This window comes from Equus caballus, chromosome 9, assembly GCF_041296265.1.
Source record: "Equus caballus isolate H_3958 breed thoroughbred chromosome 9, TB-T2T, whole genome shotgun sequence".
Classification (NCBI taxonomy): Eukaryota; Metazoa; Chordata; class Mammalia; order Perissodactyla; family Equidae; genus Equus; species Equus caballus.
This window is the reverse complement of record NC_091692.1, coordinates 29,653,126-29,674,187: the sequence shown is the minus strand read 5'-3', so window position 1 is coordinate 29,674,187 and position 21,062 is coordinate 29,653,126. Positions and strand designations below refer to the sequence as shown.

At 40.2% G+C, this 21,062-nt stretch overlaps 1 long non-coding RNA gene across 1 annotated transcript; it reads left to right on the top strand.

Moving 5' to 3' along the window:
* The first annotated feature begins 6,739 nt into the window (after positions 1-6,739).
* Positions 6,740-9,308, top strand: LOC138915540 (uncharacterized). The gene is made up of 2 exons (XR_011421591.1): positions 6,740-6,947; positions 9,063-9,308. It is a non-coding gene; the product is annotated as an uncharacterized lncRNA (long non-coding RNA).
* The last annotated feature ends 11,754 nt before the right edge of the window (positions 9,309-21,062 follow it).

The window sequence follows — 21,062 nt, the reverse complement described above, 5'->3', positions numbered from 1 at the left end:
TAAATTGATAAATGATTGGTATTGTCTGTGGCTCCGTTGTGTTACAGACGTGGAGGTAGTAAGTCCAGGCATGCTCTTCCAGGGACAGTTGCGTTTCTCAGAAAAGGTTGTCGAAGGTCTTGCAAAGCCTTCATTAATGGTAGAGTGACAAGCGATATGATAATTTTTGGGCATTGGTATGTGGCAGAGATGGCTAGCTGTCCATCTAAATCGGTTCTGTCCTTCCATAAGATACAGTTCTACAGCTCCAGGTTTCACTTTTCAGATTCCCTTGCGGCGAAGCAGGTATGAGTGGAAGTGGTAGATGCCCCTGTCCGGGAGGGGGAAATTTCCCCCTTATTCCTCTTGAGTTCTTGTGGCTGGCCTCATAGTAAAATGAACACAAGACAGATTAAAGAGAAAACTCGAATGTAATGCGTACACGTGGGAGATCATAAAATTAACGCTCAGAAGTGACCAAAGCAGGCAGCTTTTATACTTTTTACACACAGAAACACTAAATTTGTGAGGATTTGACAGGACAAAGATACTTAGGTTTGGGTGCTTCATTAGTAAGCAATCTAAGCAGAGTTTGGACTTGTGGTGGTAAATTAGTAAAAAAGTAACAAGGTGTGTTTATACAGGCCTCTCCGCCCTGAATTCCACCCCCTCCCAGCCCCACCCTTTTTGCTTGAGGAAGATTGTTCCTGAGCTATCATCTGTGCCAACCTTCCTCTGTTTTATGTGGGATGACGCTGCAGTGTGGCTTGATGAGCGGTGCTAGGTCCGCCCCGGGATCCGGACCTGCAAACCCTGGGCCGCCGAAGCAGAGCACGCCAACTTAACCCTTATGCCGTTGGGTCAGCCTCGTGAGGAAGCTGTTTTTCACATGGGAGATTCGTTTGCTGCTTTCAGGGGGAAATGGAAAGGGTCAAAGTGCAATTTTTGCATCAGCTGCTTCTCAAATAACTAAGTCAAAATAATCAGTGTGCCATTGTAGCATATTTTGGGGGCAGTCTGCCCTGGGTCCCAACACTGCTTTTGAGTCAAGATTGCAAGACTACTGTTAGTTATGTCTGACCAGATACTGAAAGTCAAAGGTCAGCAGATGGAAGCAGAGCTGGTTGGGACATGGAGAATTGTCTCAGAGCACGTCTCGATGATACTTCATCAAGAGTCTGCTGCTTCCAGGCTTGCTTTCTTCAGTCAGCTGAATGCAGGGAACGAGGAAGCTCCAGGGCAGAGCTGCAAGATGGAAGGAGCCAGGATCCCTGAGTCGGCCTGCAACAGACCGCCTGCTGACCAGGAACACCTGCCGTGGAAGTTTACCAGAGCGAGAGAGAGACTTCTGTTGTGCTTTGGCCAGTTGTAAGTGCACGTTTTATACCAGTATGGTATTAGGGCATTATCTTCTTGTTAGATGGATTCTAGCCACTGTATCCAAATCTCAAAGGAAAGGCAGGTTCTGAGTATGTAGAAAATTAGTATTCTGCAGTTTTCCTTCTCCACGTGTATAATTCTGTTATCTGTTCCTCAGAATGTAGACGTGTGATGTGACAGAGTTGGGACGTTTTATTAGGCTGCAGTACTTTCTTAGAGGTGTAATCTGAAGGAGGCTACTACTCAGGTGAAAACTGGTGAATGAGGATTTGTGATGCCAACTATGAAGGTTGCCAGCAGTGGAGGAGAGACTGATCTTCAGAGCACTCTCGTTTAATAATGATCTTAGGGCTAAGAATTATTAGTTTTTATTGATTTCCTAGAATTTATATAATTGAAAAATTAGCAAATGTATAAGGTATGTATGATGTGGCATTTTCCAAACTTAAGTCATTTCCCTACTCCTTCATTGTTTTTGCTGTGTTTTATACCACAGCATTTTATCTCACTCTTGTTTTTTGTTTGTTGTTCTGTTTGTTTGGTAACGTCTGTTGCCAAGCTTCCTTTTTTTGCTTGAGGAAGATTCTCCCTGAGCTAACATCTGTGCCAGTCTTCCTCTATTTTGCATGTGGGATGCTGCCACAGCATGGCCGATGAGTGGTGTAGGTCTGCACCTGGGACCCGAACCCACCAACCTGGGCCACTGAAGTGGAGTGTGCCGAACTTAACCACTACACCACAGGGCCGGCCCCTTTCTCACTTTTTTCTTTTTAAACTTAGCATTGTCATAAGAAGTAATACATGTGGAGTCATAGGTTGGTGTGTTATTTTTTCCTAATATCTATTTGAATAATACATACTTATTTAAAAATCCCAACATGTGGTAGATAACTTTATTTTAAACGCCACTAGTGATATTTCTATCATACCTGGGAAATGCTGTTCACATAATGAATATTATTTTTTAGGATCTTCAGTGCTTAATCCATAAAATTCTAATAGAAATAGATGCAGTCACAGGAACTAGCGGACGTACTGTGTCTAACAGGGCTTTGGTTACAGCTTTTTCCTATCACAGATTAGTATTCTGTTTGATTAATATCTACATTTGTTTGTGACTGAGGGACAACGAAAACAGTGTATTTAAATAATTTTTGAACAGTGTTAAGCAGGATGTGCTTCTAAAGTTAGTGAGGAATGGGCCTAAGGAAGTGCTAATGAACGTGACATTAAGATACAAAAATCTTGGAAAATACTGATACTTGTGGTAGAGAAAGAATTGGATAATCCCGTGATCCGAGGGTGAAGAAGATAATGAGGCTTGACCGGCCCCGGGGAAGCGTTGTTAGATTAGTGACTTAAATTTCAGGTATTGAGGAAAGAATTCCAGTAGGGAAGTTTTTCGCATTTTCCTCTTCTTCTCCTTTTATTTGCCCATATCTTTTTGTTCACTTGAGAGTATGTAAGATGTTGTCCTGGGGACATTTCCTATCAGTGTCAGCAGGAAAGAGTACTTTGTTGGAGGGGTGCCCTGGCGATCCTTGGTAGCTGAGGAAGTACCCACGTGCTGCTTCTCTCCCCTCTCAAATGGTTTTAAAGTTCTAGAATTTGCCTAAACCATTGGATTTATATATAATTTGAATGTTAACTTCTTCCGTCATTTTGGTAAGTTTGTCCCTTGGTGTATAAATTAATACTTTAAATTTGTTCTAAAACATCTGTGTTTAAAGTTGAAAAGCAAGTTGCTTATTTCAGGTGTTCCAGAACTTTGTAGATGAGTCTTATACACTATAGACATTGAGCACATTGAAACTTAGTCTTTTTGGTTTTCCTTTTGAAGAGTCTAACTTCATATATAGTCCTGTTTTCGCTCCTGACTTCCTTTACCCATTTTTTATGATTTGAATCATTAACACCCTATACCAGCAGGCAGGATAGTAAAAGCAGGCAAGGTAAATAAAGGAAAAGTGATAGAACTTCAGATGAGTTAATTTTGTAATTTGTGTTAGATCAGTTAAAACAGGAGTATGTTAAAATAGTCAAAGAACAATCGTTTAAACTTTGGAGATTTTTTGCCCTTTTCTCACTTAGAACAATTAATTGACAGTGAGATGTGAGAGACACTGTCAGAGCTTTAGTGAAAAGCAGCAAAATGGAATTCAGAAGGAGAATTTAGAGGGAAAACTTGAAAATGGAAATGCAGTTTTGCTAGGTGAAAACTAAGGAAAAGGGGATCAGGAAAGTTACAGAAAAATGATAGCATTCTCGAATGAATGGCATAACGTTTATAGAGAGAACCTGCTGAGATGGTGAAAGAGTCTAGAGATGTGTGTGATTGCAAACCTCCCCCCTTTTTGAGCGAATAGACCGTTCAAACTAAATTAAGAAAAGGATATAAAGTCTGTTGTTTGTTTTAATATTTCATGACTGATTTTATAGATGAAATTATATTTTACAATAAATAGGAAGAAGAATTTATGTAGCCTGTTCTATTTGATGTGAAACAGCAAATCCCGTCTCTCTGTAGCTGTGAAGAAAATTCGTTATAATGTCTTTAGTTGTAAGAGATGGTTTCATTGTGATTAGTTACATTGATGATAAAACAACCTTTTCAGATGGCATACGACACGAATGATCGTGTGTGTCTGCTTTTAATGGCATTGAAATTTTTCATTTTCTGTTTTACTCATAGAATTTTCCTTTTTTTATGCTGTTTTCCTGTTCCAATAAGAATTTTCTTCCTTTTGAGAAAAATCAAAACAATTAGATGGAAATATTAACAAAGCATTAATTTTAAAAATACATTTTGAAAGGAGATATATTGAATTTTAACTTTTTGTGTAAAATCTTTCCTACTACACAAGATAGCTTTGTCAGAGGTGGTTAAGATCGCCATAAAATTGACTTTATTACTGGATCAATTTAATGTATTTGGAAAATAGTACTTGAAGTGTAGGAACATTTTAATAAAAGAAACAGCCAAGTAAGAAAACTGGGCTAATGTTACAGTTTATTTTTGTCCCATGACTTGTCACGTTATGTTGCTGTTACTACATCCTCACGAGTAGTGTTGGGAAGGGGAGACTCTTTGATAATGAAAGGGGTGAGGTCTGTTTATTCTGTTACAGTCACCATGGCTTGATCCCTATTAGTATGGCTTTTTAATGATTGTTTTAGCTCTAACTTAAGCACTAAACAAATATTCTAATTTTTAACTTGCAGGCAGAATCAAATTAGGTATTTGAAACAGAACATGGGTATCCCCTGGAATAGGAACAGTATTCTCTTCTGACTTGAGTGCGAATTTTTTTCTCTCTGTCGATAGTTTTATTTACTCTGACCATTTGGGCTTAAGAGCACATAGTTCTAGCTTGTCTTGGGTTTGTCCTTGGACTCTGGCTGGGGAAGGTTATTTTTAGAAGTAGGCTAGACATGGCATGTGAGATGCTTTGGAGGTGGAACTTAATCAGATGTGAGTCCTGTGACCAGAGGCCCCTACATCTCCGAAGTTTGAATGCCTCCTGCTAGGTGAGGGTGAGGAAGTTTTGTATTCTGTGTGGCCAAAAGGATTGTGACTCATTCAGCCCCAGTGGCATGTGGCTGTATAGGTGTTTACTGCATGGGCTGCCCCATCAGGTTTGGGGAAGAGTAGAAATAGAGGTTGCTAACATTTCTGAGCTTAGCTGGACAGGAACTCATGGCTACTGTTATCTTTGAGGCAAGTTGTTTGCTATAAATGATTCTAGGGGCCAATAAGAATGAATGCCTTCATCCAAAATGAGGTTTTTCAGGAAACATGAAGACATTTCTTTTATTCCATACAAATCTAAATTTGAAACTCTCTACCTCATGTCTTTGTTAGTTAGCTCTTTAATAATTCTTGATTTTAGTATCCCAGTTTTTCATTGTAAGCCGTGTCAAGTCTGGTTTTGGTAGTGGGAGAGGCATAAATGTAAATGTCAGTTTATTAAGTTTTGAAATCTTTCAGAAGTTTGATGGGAATTCTTCTCTTCAACCAGTATACTTCGTGGACCTCCTCCCGTGTACCTTAATACTATTGTGATAGTATAGAACATTCTTGTTAAAGGTTGGAGGGTATAGGAAAGGAAATCTATGTAAAATATATACAAACGAGGGGTGAACTTGAGCCCTATCTACTCTTGCCAAGGTGCAAAGGAGAGAGAGGGCATTATATTAGTTATCTACCGATGTGTAACAAATTATGTCAGAACTTAGTGGCTTAAAGCAAATAAGCATTTATTATCCCCCAGTTTCTGTGGGTCAGGGTGTGGAGTAGGCTCATTACCCAGTTGGTCGTGGCTGCAGTCAGGATTTTGTAGGGGCTGCAATCATCTGAAGGCTTGCCTGGGGCTGGAGGAGCTGCTCTCCAGGCAGCTCACTCCCATGGCTGTTGGCAGGAGGCCCCAGTTCCTCTTTGGCTCTTGGTAGGAGGCTTCGGTTCCTTGCCCCCTGGGCCTCCATGTGCACAGGCTGCAGAAGTGTTCTTGCGACAGGTCCCCCACTTCCCTGGGCGGAGTGATCAAGAGAGGGGGCAAGCAGGATACCGGCACCTCTGTGACTGTGTCTCCAGAGCCGAAAACCCTCACTGCCACTGTTTTCTGTCCCTTGCAAGCACTTGGTCACCAAGGCCAGCCCACACCAAGGGGAGGGAATTAGGCTCCACCTTTTGAAGGGAGTGTCAGAGAATTTGTGGACTCATTCTGAATCGCCACAGGCATTTTCCTAGTGGGGGAAGGTAGAGTTAACAGACTTACCCTTAGGAATGCAATGCAGCCTGTCCCTGGCACGTTGATGGAGGTGGGTTTGGCTGGACCCGAGTGTTCAGGAGCTGATCCCATTGTGAATAAACAACTATGTTACACATCCATTTGTGGTAAAATTGCTTCTGATGTTACCAATAAATGGTTTTTAGGGTGTTAAATTTTACTCTTTTGTCATGGAAGAAGTTATTCAACTTGTGACTGTTAGCATTTTCATAGAAGAGTGATTTTTTTCTTTGTAGGATCAGATACTTTATTTTGTGGTCTCTGTTACAAAGCGATGTTTCTGATGGGAGAGTGTGGTGAGAGGAGGATTACATAAAGCACAGCTCCCTTTGGTTCCCCTTAGGTTATGCACATGGTGTTTTGTAACGACAACGAATACTACAGTTTTCTCCTGAACAGACTATATATGGACTTGGTGGTACTTTATTAAATCAGGTAATCGTATAAGACATATACTTTCGATAAAAGGTCCAATTGAAAATGGTAGATTAAGAAAGAGATCTGAGCAGTCCGCTAATTTCCGTTTATTCCTGTCTTGCTCAGCTCGCAATAGGCTTGTAGGAAGTCTTACGTGTCCTACCTTGCCCTTCCAGGAGGAGACTGTGCTGTAGGATCTCCACAACTTCTGGAGTTCGTCCTTTTTTGACCTCCTCAAAGGGAAAGGGCAAAAGAGCATTGGGAGCTTTTATAAATGCACGTGTGTGCACGCCAGCCATGCTGCACACTATCCCCTGTTGTGACTTTACCATGGGCCTGGTGCCAACACGTGCTAACTGCACACTGCTTGCACCACTAATTTGGGTAAGTCTAGGAGGGGTGAAGGGTGAGATGGCGTGGGACGGAGGCAGGGAGAAGGTGGTTTCCTGTGTGGGTGGCCTTGTACCAGTGAGAGAGGATGTCTGTGAGTGTGAGAGTGTGTGTGTGTGTGTGTGTGAGTGAGTGAGAGAGGGTGTGAGAAAGAGACAGAAAGCAAGCTCAAGCTGCCTTAATGTCTACTGGTTAGAAAAGAGAGAAGAGATGAAAAGAGAAGTGAAGACTGGAACAAAATAAGTGAAAACTGGAACAAAAAGGAGGGAAATGAGGGGAGAGACTTCATGTGTGCTGCCCATAGTCAAGATAGCATGTGAAGTGGTTGAGAACTGTTAACGTTTCCTGGAATAATTTCTTTAAAATGCTGAAAGAAACTTCCTGTGAGAAGCGGCCACCAGGTGTCATCAGAGGGCTGCTATTGATTTGTTTTGTTCTTGTTCTTAAAGAGTATTGGAGTGTTTCGATTTCTTTCTTGCAAGTGTGTTTTTTTTTTCTTCTTTTTAAACCACAGCAGAGACTGTTTCAGTCAGAGCGGGGACTTTCTTTTGGGAGTTTCTTCCTGGGCTAATAATTTTTTATGGGTAACACTGAAGATCAAGTTACAGGTAACTTTTTAGTCAAGGAACAGCTAGTTGAGAGTTTGGATAAGAGTTGATAGTCTAAGTGGAATTGCATATTTGAAAATCTTTGTGGAGTTGGATGTTGTTGAATTTGCATAGGCAGCATGTGCTTTAAGATTTGGGAATAACATATCTCATTATTGTAGTCTGAACACCTGCTATGTCTTGTGAGTCTTGAAACCTGACTATGGGAAGAAATTCGAGGCTCATTTTCTTTCTCCAGTGGAACAAGTCCCAGTTCTTTCAGAGAGGACAGAGATGATGCCTTTCTTAAGGGCCAACAGTGAATCCCCTGCTTGTTCTGTTGTTTGCTTTGTTCTTGAGGGAATTAACGATGCTTTCTGGTACACAGTAGGCTTGCAATAAGTGTTTGTTGAATGAGTAAACGAAATCTGTCTCCAGAAGAATGAGCCCTTAAACTGTCCGTCCCAATTGGGTGATTTTTGAATTCTTCTTTAAGAAAGACCCCATCCCCTGTCTCCGTTGGTTACAAGGTACTTGTTCGAATAAGCTTTCTGATGAAGATTTTTCCTTTTAATTTATATTTGCATAAATTTCCTCATTTCTGTTTCATCTTCTGTAGATCACTATAAGATACTTTTCTAGATCACTTTAAGATACTTATTAAATCACCTTGCACTCCCGCTTACTGACATCATTCTAGTTCTGGGCTTTATCAGTTAAACTATTAGAATGTACTTTTTCTGTCTCGAGGCTTTCTCGACCTATACTATGTCCTGTGTACTGAAAAATTAACCTTCCTTAAGCGGTGCTGTGTTTTGGTGACTCCCCACTGACGCTACTGGATAAATCCCAGCTTTGAAGTCAGAGCCTTCTGTGGTCTGGTCCGGGCTGGTCATTTGCCTTTGTTTTAAGTTGCTGTGCAGTAGACAGCCAGTGCTGTCGCTGTCTGGACTGCTCACGGCCTTGCACACTCACTGTGTGTGTTTTTGGCTTTGCCTAATCCCTTCCTTCTACTTGAGATGTTTAACTCTTCCTATCTGCTTCTTCAACAGAAGACAAAAACGGTTTTAGTTTCTTCAAGGTTTAGCTGAAATAACATTTCTACTATTTTAGCCAGCTATTCTACTTGGGAGTAGGATCTCTTGCTCATTATACTGCTATAGATCTTGGTGTGTATCACACACGTGATCCTATTTGGCCTTGTGTGAGTTCCTTTGCGTATATGTCACATGGCTTCTAATAGAATATGAGGGCAAAGAATGGGTTCATATCAGTGTCCTTCCTTTCATATGCTAGGCACTCAATATATATTTGTTGAATGTTTGTTCTTTCTTGCTATAATGAGATGATGAATTGACGACCTCAGATGTGTATGGATGAGATTTGTGCACCATACAGCTTTGCGAAATGTGAAATTGCCCTATAGATGAAGCGCAATCTGTTCTTTTGTGTATTTTACTAAAGAATGTCAACTGAATTCCTGGGGAAGGGGAAATGCTGATATGTCCTCCCCTGTCTTCAGGACACAGATGGCCCAGACGTGTTTGTGGCTCAGTGAAGGTGAGGGAGCTGCTGAGCTGCCAGTCCACAAAGATTGATGAAATCTGAGAACTTCAGAGGAAAGAGCTGGCGTGGCACCAAGGCCATTAGCATATGGAATCCTTATCAAGTGTATCTCGGCTTACTTGCACATTGAATTTTCAGTTAGACTTCTTTTAGTTTACTTAATTACCTGCTTATAACAATTCAAATAAATCCTGAGAAGTTATGTTTTGTGTAGCTAGGGAGCTGACTTCATGTAGATTAACACTGGAGTCCAAAATCGGAGAGAAGGGAAGAGTCTCACGTATAAACTTCACATTGTGTCTTTGTACTCAGTTCATTTTGGGTTCTGTCTAATGGAATGCAGTGCCTTAAAACGTTACATGGTTGTGTTTTCAACTAGTTTTATCTTCTGTAGTATATTTATTTTCTAGAAGGATATATTTTAAATGTTTTGGCACCGATAAAATGTAGAGAAATGTAAATATAATGGCAATTAGACAGTTTCATTTTTAAGATTAGTAATTTCTCTTTCAGTGAAGAGAAGGTGAGTCAGGTATGGTAATTTTTCTATTTAAAATGGGGTACTAGCATTATAGCATATGCATATATATTTTTCTTTAAAATCAATGAGTATTCAGTATTGGTACTAAATTTAAACCTGGTTGTTCTTTAACATTTTCTAAAATTGATCTTCCCTTAATGGGCTTTCCGTAGATAGGACATAAGTTGAGCCTCATGTTCAGTGATTTCTCTCCTATTTCGGAGCCCAGTAAATCTTCACTATGGCCATCACTCCGTCACTTAATCCACTTCATGTACTTACACTCTCAGCGATATCCTAGATTCAGTGTTCAAAGCCTAAAGTTCAGCCAAGTTCCCTCATTAGAATTCCCACCTTTGGTTAGTCTCGTCATAGAATTTTGAGAGAAAAGACCCGAAGCTCACTCTTCTACATGAACCTCATAAGAGTTAGCATTTCCTAGCTTAGAATGGAACCAGGGACACGGTATGAATGTCAGAGCCTTAGGACTTCTCCCCTCCTCACGCCTGAATTGTTGTAAGTCATTCTAGTTCTTCCACGTGGGATGCTGCCACAGAATGGCTTGATGAGCAGCGTGCAGGTCTGCGCCCAGGATCGGAACCGGTGAACCCTGAGTCACCGGAGCGGAGCACGTGAACTTAACCAATCGGCCATGGGGCTGGCCAGCTAATTTTGTATGTAAACTTAATTCTCGGTCAAGATGTCCTGGATGCTCTTGGTATTTTTAATCTCACATTGTTCATTTTCACTCTTAACTTCAGTCTACAGAATATGTCAAAATGGGGGCCCACAGAGAAGCTTTCTACACTGAAGTTTTTTTTCTTGGACTGATTCTTCAGGCCTAGAAGCTCTCTTTATTGGGCAAGTGACAGGGTAGCAAGTTCCTCTCCGGCTCTCAGTATCAAGAAGGGTTTGATTATAAAAGAGAGCTTCTCTAAACCTGTTCAGGAAAATAAATAGTAAAATATAAGTCTATCATTTTCATAGGACTACCTCATTGCCAGAAAGAGTCCTACAATCTTTTCCGTGTTGTCATGTACCTCTACTTAAAGGGCATAAAAGAATATCAGGAATCACTTTGAAGAATTAATCTAGCCCAACTCACCCTTATAAAGAAGATTTAATAGTTTATTTAATAGTTTATTTGACCACCTACTCAAAATTTGTTTATCTTCAGTTTTCCTCTAATTCTGCAATGTTGTTACAGTTTTACCTAAGTTTCAAACAGATAATCACAATTTAAATTAAAAACAAACACTTCACAATATAGGAAAAGCCTGACTGAAAGATAAATTGTACATCTCAAGTTAGCACAACAAAATGTGTTTGATAAACTGCCAAATAAATCTTTGAGTTGCCTCCCCGACCCTTGAACTGATTTTTTCTCTTAAGGGCATAATTAAGCTTTCATTCAGAATGCCGTATACCTCACATTGCGATTATTGCTCTTATCAAAATCAACCAGTTGTTCTCCTCAACTTGCCCTGAAATTTTAACTCCTCCGGAAAGCTCTCAGTTGCACACTCTCTACAAACATTCCACCCATCTCTGGTATCCAATGCCCACAGCAACTCAAGGAGGCGTTTGCAATTTTAATACGTTCCAGAAACAGGAGTTGAAAAATGACGAATTCACGATGATGAGAGGAAATTCTGGAGGTTTTTAAAAAAGAAAAGATTCTATCATATTACTGGACTGTAAGAAATATCACTAGCAATCTTTTTTCATACAATCCTAGAGTTCATTAACATTAAACCTTTGATCATGTAAGTAGAGTTGCATGACCCCATTTCATTACTGTTATTAAAAATAATGGTACCTACCCTGTATCTCCCAATCCATGAAGGAAAATCACCTACAAGAGAAAAAATTAATAAACAATGCCCAAATAAACCCACACAGAATTGATACACACTAGCGTTGGTCAATTCTGGATGCCAGAATTTCAGAACACTACCTTCAGCAAATCAAACTCCATAGAGCTCTCTTCAGTGGGAAAAATACTTAATTTCTCTCACTGTAGTTCCGAAGATAATTAATGTGCGGCCTTAGCACTTAAAGAGGTCCCAGTTAGACATTCTTAAGTGCAAATAACATTCTAGGAAAAATAGTTTGTTTCAAGTCAAACCATGCAAGTCTCATGTAAACTGTAGACTTTTTCCATCACAAAAAGGAGCTTCCGGGGTTAAAAAGACATTTGAGCTCCTCGTACACGGTTTTCTAAAAAACAGCACCCTGTGATGTCATAAGTTGCCAATCTTCAAACTTCTTTAATTCAGGACACGAGTGCAAGGTAAGAAAATAAAGTCATTTTCTTGAGGACTTCAGACTTCCCTCACCCACAAACAAGAGAGAAACGAGCAACGGAGCCACCTCGAGTTAGGGTGCCTGGCCGCTAACGCCGGTCCCTACAAGCTGGGGACTCGCTCCGCAATGCAGAGGGCTCGGGGCTGACGGGGGCGGGCGCGCTGATCCTCCGGCCCGGCCGCAGCCCCGGCGCCCTCCCGACACCGACCACCCCACCCCACCCAGCCCACCCCGGACCCGGCGGAGGGAACCCACCCACCGGCCGCCAGGCGGTCAGCGACGCCAACCCTGCGCGAAGGGCAGTGGTGAGCAGCGGGCCGAGGGTCCCCTCCGAGCCCCGGCTGCCGCCACTCACCGCAGCAGTGGCCTTCCGGGCGGCGGGGATGATGGCGGGAAGCGGGGCAGACATGTTATTACCGCACATACACCGGCTCGACCGACAACGCGCGTCGCAGGCGGAAGGGAGAGAGGGCTCCCGGCCCGCCCCACCGGGCGCGCGCTCAGGTGTCGGCGGCCCGGCGGCGCTCTTTCCTGCCGGGCGTCCGGGACACCCTGGGGGAGACGCTCTCAGCCCCAGCGGGACTGCGTGGTCCCTGGAGCCTGGGCTTGCCTTCCGCTCCTGGGGCGCTGTAGTGAAAAGAATGAGCCCCAAAGCCAGTCATCCGCAACCCCACGTACTCCTTCGTTTCCTGAAGCTGGGGTGGACTCGTTTGCGCTGGGAGAGGTCGCTCGAGCTTTCGCTGTATTTCCGTTTGGGGCTACACCAGTGTGCAGTTTTGGAGTCGACTCCCCTCCTCCTTTAAACTTCAGCTGAAAGAGAAAACATTCAGTTGTCACCGAGAATGCACAACTTATTGATCGATGGATAGTGACATAGTACTGATTTAAGCATGAGACTAGACGGTCCCTTTTCTGCACAGGTGGGTCAATGCATATTAAATACATGGTATGATCTGGGAAAGCGCAAGAGATAGAAACCCCGTAGAACCAAAATGGCCAGACCTTCTGAAGTTTATCGTTCAATGGAGAAAGTTAAATGATATACACAGTCCTTAGGGAGTACAGTGTAAGATAGGGAAAGAAGCTGGTGAACAAAAGGCTTTAAAACACACACACACACACACACACACACACACACTCACTCACACTCACTCCACTTTAATTCATAGGATAACCAGAATGCAGTCGTACTGTTTTTTATCTTTCTTGTCTTGGATTTGAGTGCTGAGAATTTGGGGGGCTCTCCGAAATGTTAAATTGATGCTGATTTATTGAAAATGATAATGTGACATTTCACTTATGAGTCTACAATTATGTCAGGCTTTTAAGTACTTGGTTGTGATTTAAGTATTTGGTTGTGATGTTAATAGAGACTAAAACTATCTTTAGCTGTTATGTCAACCTAAATGAAGCTGTCTGGGGGGCAAGCTCAAAAAATGAGTTTATTTGGGACTAGCCGAGGAATTGCAATTCTGGACGTGCAAACTATGGTGAACCATAGGCAAGTTGGAAGAGACAAGGGGAAAGTTAGTTTTTATTAGGTGTTAGGAGGAAATTAAGGAGGGTTATCTAGAATAAAAGTTCATTGGAGAAGAACAAGAGTGTAAGGTTGTGACAATGCGTTGTCGCTGCGGCAGGGACGGATCTTCCTTCCTTTTCTTAAAAGCAGGAGATGAAATTCCTAGGTGAAGATGTCCTCCGTTGCACCAGCAGAAAAGTTACATTCTTATCATCACGGATAAGAAGTTGGGACTGAGAGAATTTTATACAAATAGGCCTGGTTAAAATAATTCTTATCGTCCATCTTCCTGCCAGTTAGGCAGGCAGCAGTGAGTGGTATGTACGTGAGAGGTCCCCCTTCAGGGTTTCATGACTCCATTTTAAAAGAGGTTTTCCTTTATTTTCACACTTACTATGAACAAAACATGTTCCAAGACACTACTAGTCTGAGTTTTTCTGTGATGTAATATGTAGAGTTCCAGGTGCCACCAGCGGTTCTATCAACTGACTTCCGTTAGTTGGGAGTAGGACAGCTCAATTTTATCTAGAGACATGCACAGCATAACAGCGTTTGGGTCAAGGACGGAGGGCATATAGGAGGGTGGTCCCGTAAGATTAGTACCATATAGCCTAGGTGTGTAGTAGTCTATACCATCTAGGTTTGTGTGAGTACACTCTATGATGAATTGTGTAAGTACGCTCAATGATGAAACTGCCTAACACATTTCTCAGAATGTATCCCCATCATTGAGCAATGCGTGGCTATATTTCTGTCATCCTCCCCTCTTAGCCAGTCCAAATGCTGCTATTCCTGCAAGATTCACCGAAGTCTTTCATCCTCTAAGGAACCTTAGTGTTCTAATTAATCTCTTTGTCCCCCAGATAAGAGAAAGAAAGAAATATAGTAATAGAAAAAAGACAAAATTAGCATTATTTTCAGAGGATGATGATGCTAAGGTGTTTAAAGCAAAAGCCAACTGAGTAAATTTGAAGATCGAATTGGCTCTATCCAACAATTCATGAATTGAGCAGCATCCCAGCTAGCAAATAGAAGGGAGGTCCAAGGAGCTATGCAAAGTGGAAGGCTGTTATGGGCAGAAGGGACGGAATAAAGGAAGTTTCTAGCAAAGAGCAGATTCGGGCAAGATCACCTTCCTTTGGGGAAGAGTAGTGTGGGGATCTATGAGGCAGATTACTCACTCATGCCGACCAGGTAATTCCAGATTGACTAGTTAAAGGTCACATTCCTGTGAGAGACTGAAAGTGCAATTAAGTCTTGATTTATTGATGTGGGACTTAGCACAAGTGACACCATTTTGTTCCTGTTTTTTCTTTTTTAACAGTTCTCCCCCTTTGCGTGAGACTCTTAGCATAACTTGAAAGATGTGATCAAAATTTAAGGCATTAGTGCCACTCTCAGCTACCGCTCTGTTGGTCTCGCAGCTTTTACTGTTTCTCCGTGTTATAGTCACAGGTCATGAGGTTTTCTGCCGAATCCTGTGGTATTCACAGGTCACGACTTCACATTCATTTGCTTGATGGTTAGCAGCTGCAAACACGCATTTAAAGCTTTTGAGAGAATACGGTGCATCAGGGAGATTACTATGACTGTTACTGGTAGGATAATTCCCATGTCTGGAGTGCACTTCAGAGCCATGGTCCCCAAGACCCAAACCAATCAAAATCCAATAAGTGAAAGAAATACTCTGTTGAAGGAGTCACCTTTTTAAGCCAAGTGGCGCACTCAGTGATTTTATGTAACTAAATTTCAGCTTCCCCAGAAGTGTTAATCCAGGTGCAGCGGGTGGTGGCCACAGCACAGACACATCCTTGCTCAGCTAACAAATGATCAAGGGCTGTCATATTATCAAGAACTACTTTGAGCTGAGAGTCTAGAGATTTTCATTGGGCAGCTATTGCTTTAGCAGCGAATTCTGCAATACTTTCAAGAGTTAAGGAGGGATTTCTGATCACAGCCTCATTTGTACTCACTCCTAACAAAGGAAGTAGGGACCTGCCGAAAGAAGCACATCCTGAATCATGAAGGCCTCCTGGCAGGTCTTTTCGAATTGGATGATTAGGGGAGTTGACCAATGAAGTGTCTTAGCCTATTTGAGAACAGTTGAGTGGCACAGTTAGATAACCTAAGGGGCATTGCCCAGTTATGTGTTAGCCATCTAAGCATTTATTGGTCCAAGGAGAATGATCACCACCACCGATGAAATTAAATCCTGTTGGGGCGTAAACCATTACTGCTCAGGTGGCATTGTTCATGGGTTCCAGCATCATGAACAGATTGGAGTTTTTGATGATGAATCCAGCTGTCTGAAAGGTTGCTCTCCCTTAGTAATGGCTTGGGAGATATGATGGTGACATTATCTTGCCAGGCCAATGCCAGAGTAAAGGAAAGAAAGAGAGGAAGACAGTGTTTCATGTTTAGTTAAAATGGGAAATCTTGATCTGGTGTCTTGGGTGGAAGCAGTCTACGTCAATGTCAGCTGCTTCTCCTGCTCATCAGTTTGATTCAGAGGTCTTCAGTGTTTGTAAAGGACCAGAGGTCAGGAGGAGCTTTCTTCCACTGTGAGATGTGTAGCCAAGGTTTAAGTCCTGGAGGTTTGGCTGCCATCTGGGTCGGGAGGAAGACCTAGTATATTCCTTTCCAAGGAGATTCAAGGACAGTCTTTGGTCTCAGTGATTCCAAATCAGAAGGATGGGAGGAAATAGGAAACATTCGGTTGGAGAGTGGTAGCCAGATATTTGAGAAAATTAGAAGAATTTAGGATCCAGTTCAGTTTACAGGTATATAACAAAACCTCAAAGACAATTAACAGGGTTAGAATCTAAATATCTACAAAGGTGCAAACATAATTTTTCTCTCTACAATTACCCCATTTTTTACCAAAGATAATCACAGTAAAACTAATTTGTTTGTATTAAACTTGGCCTGATTATTTACATGAGTGTAGCAAGAATGGTGATTGACCACATAAGCTCTTTTAAGACTGCTTTGCTGGAACTTTTTATAAGGAATCTCAGATTTGACTCTTTCAAAGCCTCTGAGGCCAGGAAGCCAAGCCAAGTTTCAGGCAGTTCCTTACAGCTGTCTGGTCATGTCTGAATCTATGCATATCTCTCTCAACTATGACATTCCAGTCAAAGCCTTGGTAACATAGCCAATGTTTTCAATTGTACCCTGTTAGAAGGAGAACAGATTCTTATTGAAATTATGCAAGTAACTTACTGTATTGCCATGAAAAGAACACTTGAGTTTCTAAATTCTGGAGGGATCATACAGGGAGAAAAAGTAAATGTTTCCTCTTTGTTTACAAAAGTATACTTTACCAATTGTAAATCATAGGTAGCTTAAGAGAAAAAGTTTCCTTAAATCTGGAAAAACAAAACACTAAAGAACCAGAAATGTTTCAAACAAGAAGTCGTAAAAATTGTAACTATCCTTCTCAGCTTATTCAGTCCCAGGTTATTAATTCTTGTTCTGCTTGAACCCAGTTGTTTCTTTTAGTTCTGGAAATTCTTTTAATCTTAAAAACTAATTCTAAAATTCATAAACATGTAGGAGTATCCAGGAATGTTAAAAAAGAAATAGAGTAATTGGCAGTTTATTGAAGGGGATTAGAATGCACCACCCAAAATATGCCATATGGATTATTTTGAGGTAAGGCCATTGAGAATCAACAGATACAGAAAGAAGCCTTCTTGGAGATTCTTTATCTGACTAAGAGCAGAAACTTCTAAAAACTGAGGGCTGCCATAAGTCTCTTCTCCTAAGGGAGTTTTATGGCTATGAAGAAGACAGAAAATCGGCACCAACATGAGCCTGCACAAACAAATTTTAATAAATAACCTTTATCTTTCCTTAGTTTCCCCCTATATTTACCTTCTCACAATTTACCACCCTTAGAAGCTCAAACCTCTTTTCCTTTGTCTTGTCATTTCTTCACAAATTTATTTCCCTTTGTGAAAATGGTAACAGTCTGCCTCTTTAGGATTTTCATGTCATTTCTGAGGCCCCTCCACCATATGCATATGAAATAAACCTTTTTCTCCTGTTAATCTGTCTTTTGTCAGTTCAATTTGCAAGACCCCAGTTATTGAACCTGAGAAAGTAAAGGAAAAAATTTTTTCCCTCCTCATCAACATCATCTAGAATTACAAAAATTGCAAGAGTAAATTACCAATGTAGGAAAGGATAAGCAGATCAGGTCATTTACTGAATGCCCTTAGTTACTCAGATTTATTTCTAGAACAGAATTAAAACTCCAGGAAAAAAAAAAAAGCACACGGGAGAAATAAGTACATATTAGAGGTGGCATTTCAAATCAGTGGAAAATGATAATTTTTCAGCAAATGATATTAAAGTAATTGGCTACATTTGGGAGAAAATTCAGGTGGTTCCTCCATTATTCCTCCCACCAAATTTTAGTCAGTATCCAGAAATTCAAATGACTAGCATTTACAAGGAAGTGCCCAACTTTTCTAATAATTAAAGAAGTACAAATTAAAACAATTTATTACTTTAGATCCATGATATTGGAAAGAGTGGAACAAGCTTAAATTGCGTACACTGCTAATGGTGTGTGGTATAAAAGGGAATGACCCTGAAGAACAATTTGGGAAGATCCAGTAAAGTGGCAGATGTGCATAGCTATGACCCAGCAACTCTACTCTGGGGGCCTACTTTGGAAACCCTCACATGTACGTACACAGAGAGACATATAAGAATATTAACTGCAGCGCTCTTTCTAAATTGAAAACTGAGAACAACCTAGACACTCATCAACAAGAAAACGGATAAATTCATTTATATGTGAAAACACATTAAAGTACCATATATTGTTTCTTTCCGATGTTTTAAGATATGTGATGTACAATGAACTGCACATACCTAAAGTGTACAATTTGATAAGTTTTGTCTTGTTATATACTACTCAAACTATAACCACAATCAAAATAAGGAACATATCCATCACACACAAAACTTCTCTTGCTCCTTTGTAGTCTATCCCTGTCTCTTCCCTCTGTGCCCCATCCCCAGGAGACCTCTGATTATTTTGTCACAATAGATTTGTTTGCATTTTCTAACACTTCTTTCTCTCAGCATCACTGTTTAGAGATTCATCCATGTTGTTGTATCAGTTGTCATTTCTTTTATTGCTAAGTAGCACCCATTATATAGATATAACGCAATTTGTTTATCTGTTCCCCCGCTGATGGGCTTTTGAGTTGTTTGCGGTTTGGGGCTATTACAAATAAAGCTGCTATAAAGAATCTTGTACAAGTTTTCATGTGCATGTATGTTCACATTTCTCTAGGAGTGGGAGTACTGAATCAACTGGAAGGTGAAGTCTTGACTGTTTAAGAACCTGCCAAAATGTTTTCCAAAATAGTTAGTTTAAACATCTGATCAAATCTTTTGCCCATGTGATAAACTGGATTGTCTTATTATTATTGAGTTGTAAGAATTTTATGTCTATTCTAGATACAGTTACTTTGTCAGATACATGTTTTGAAAACACTTTCTCTCAATCTGTGGCTGGATCGTCTATTTTCTTATGTGTCTTTTAAGGAACAAAAATTTTTAATTTTCATGAAGTCAAATTTATTGACTTTTCTTTTATAGTTTATGCCTTTTATTTTAGTTTATGCTTTATTTAAGAAATTTTTGCTTAACCCAACATCACTAAGATTTTCTCCTATATTTTCTTCTAGAAAATTTATAATTTTGGCTCTTATATTTAGACACTTATTATGATCCATTTTGAACTAATATTTCCATATGGTGTGAAACAACGATTAAGACCTTTTTTTGCGTATGGCTCTCCAATTTCCTATCACCATTTATTGAAAAGATGATCATTTCCTCTTTGAATTCTCTTGGCTTCTTTGTCAAAAATCATTTGTCCACAGGATAGCCACATAAAAAGAATGAAGTTGTACAGCTATCTCATACCATATACAAAAATTTACTCAAATGGATCAAAGAGCTAAATGCAAGAGCTAAACCTATAAACTCTTACAAGACTACGTAGATTTAAATCTTTGTGACCTTGGATTAGGCAATGGTTTCTCAGATTTGAATAGACATTTCTCCAAAGAAGATATACAAATGGCCAATAAACACATGAAAAAATACTCAACATAATTAACTAATAGGGAAATGCAAATTAAAACCAAATGAGATACCACTTCACATCTGCTTGGATGGCCATAATCACCAAAGACAGGTAAGTGTTGGCTAGGGTGTAGAAAAATTGGAACATTCATGCTGTTGGGAATGTAAAATAGCGCAACTGCTTGGGATATTTTCCAAAGTCTGGCAGTTCTTCAAAAGGTTAAGCATAAAGTTACCCAGCAATTTCACTCCCAAGTATATAACCAAGATAACTGAAAATGTACGTCCTCGCAAAAACTTGTAAACAAATGCTCATAGCAGAATGATTTGTAAAAGCCCCAAAGGGGAAGCAAATGTCCATCAACTCATGAATAAATAACCAAAAGGTGGTATATCCATACAATGAAATATTACTAAGCAAGGAAAAGAAATGATACATGCTACAACATTGAAAGCATTAAACTAAGTGAAGAATCCAGTCACAAAAGACCACATATTGTATGATACCATTTATGTGAAATGTCTAGAATAGGCGAGTCCATTGAAACAGAAAGTAGATTGGTGGCTGCCTAGGGCCAGGGTAGGAGGATTCAGGAGGAAATGGGGAGTGACTGCTAATTGATACAGGGTTTCTTTTGTGGGTGACCTAAATTTTCTAAAATTAAATAGTAATGATGGTTGCGCAACTCTCTGAATATACGAAAAACCATTTAATCGTACATTTAAAATGCGTGAATTGTATTGTATGTGAATTATATCTTAATAAAACTGTTATTTTAAAAATCTATTGTCCATAAATTTGTGAGTCTACTTCTGAACTCTCTATGGTGTTCCGCTGGCCTGTGACTATTCCAATACCACGTTGTCTGGATTACTGTCTCTTTATGATAAGCTTGGAATCAAGTAGTTTTAGTCCTTCTACTTTGCTCTTCTATTTCCAAGTTGTTTTGGCTATTCTATATCCTTTGTAGTTCCATATTCATTTTAGGGTTGACTAATGTATTTCTTCAAAAGAACCTATTGAGATTTTCATTGAGATTCTCTCAAATCTACAGGTCAATTTGAGGAAAAATGACAACTGAGTCTTCCGATCCATGAACCAGTATCTCTCTCCATTTATTAAGGTAATCTTGGATTTCTGTCAGCAATGTTTTACACTTCTCAGTGTATAGTCCTGAATATCTTTTCTCAAATTTATTCCTAGAAAATCCATGTTTACGTTATTGAAAATGGTACTTTAAATTTCAGTTTGACCATTTCTTGCTAGACATAGAAATGTAACTAATTTTTGCATATTGACCTCGTATCTGCAATGTTGCTAGACTCACTTAAAAGTTCTAGTAGCTTTTATTTGTAGATTCCTCAGGGTTTTCTTAGACAATTATGCACTTGAAAATAAAGACAGTTTTACTTCTTTTCCAATCTGCATGTTTGATTTTTTCTTTTGCCTTACGGTACTGTCTAGGACCTCCAATAGAAGTGGTAGGTAAACATTGTTG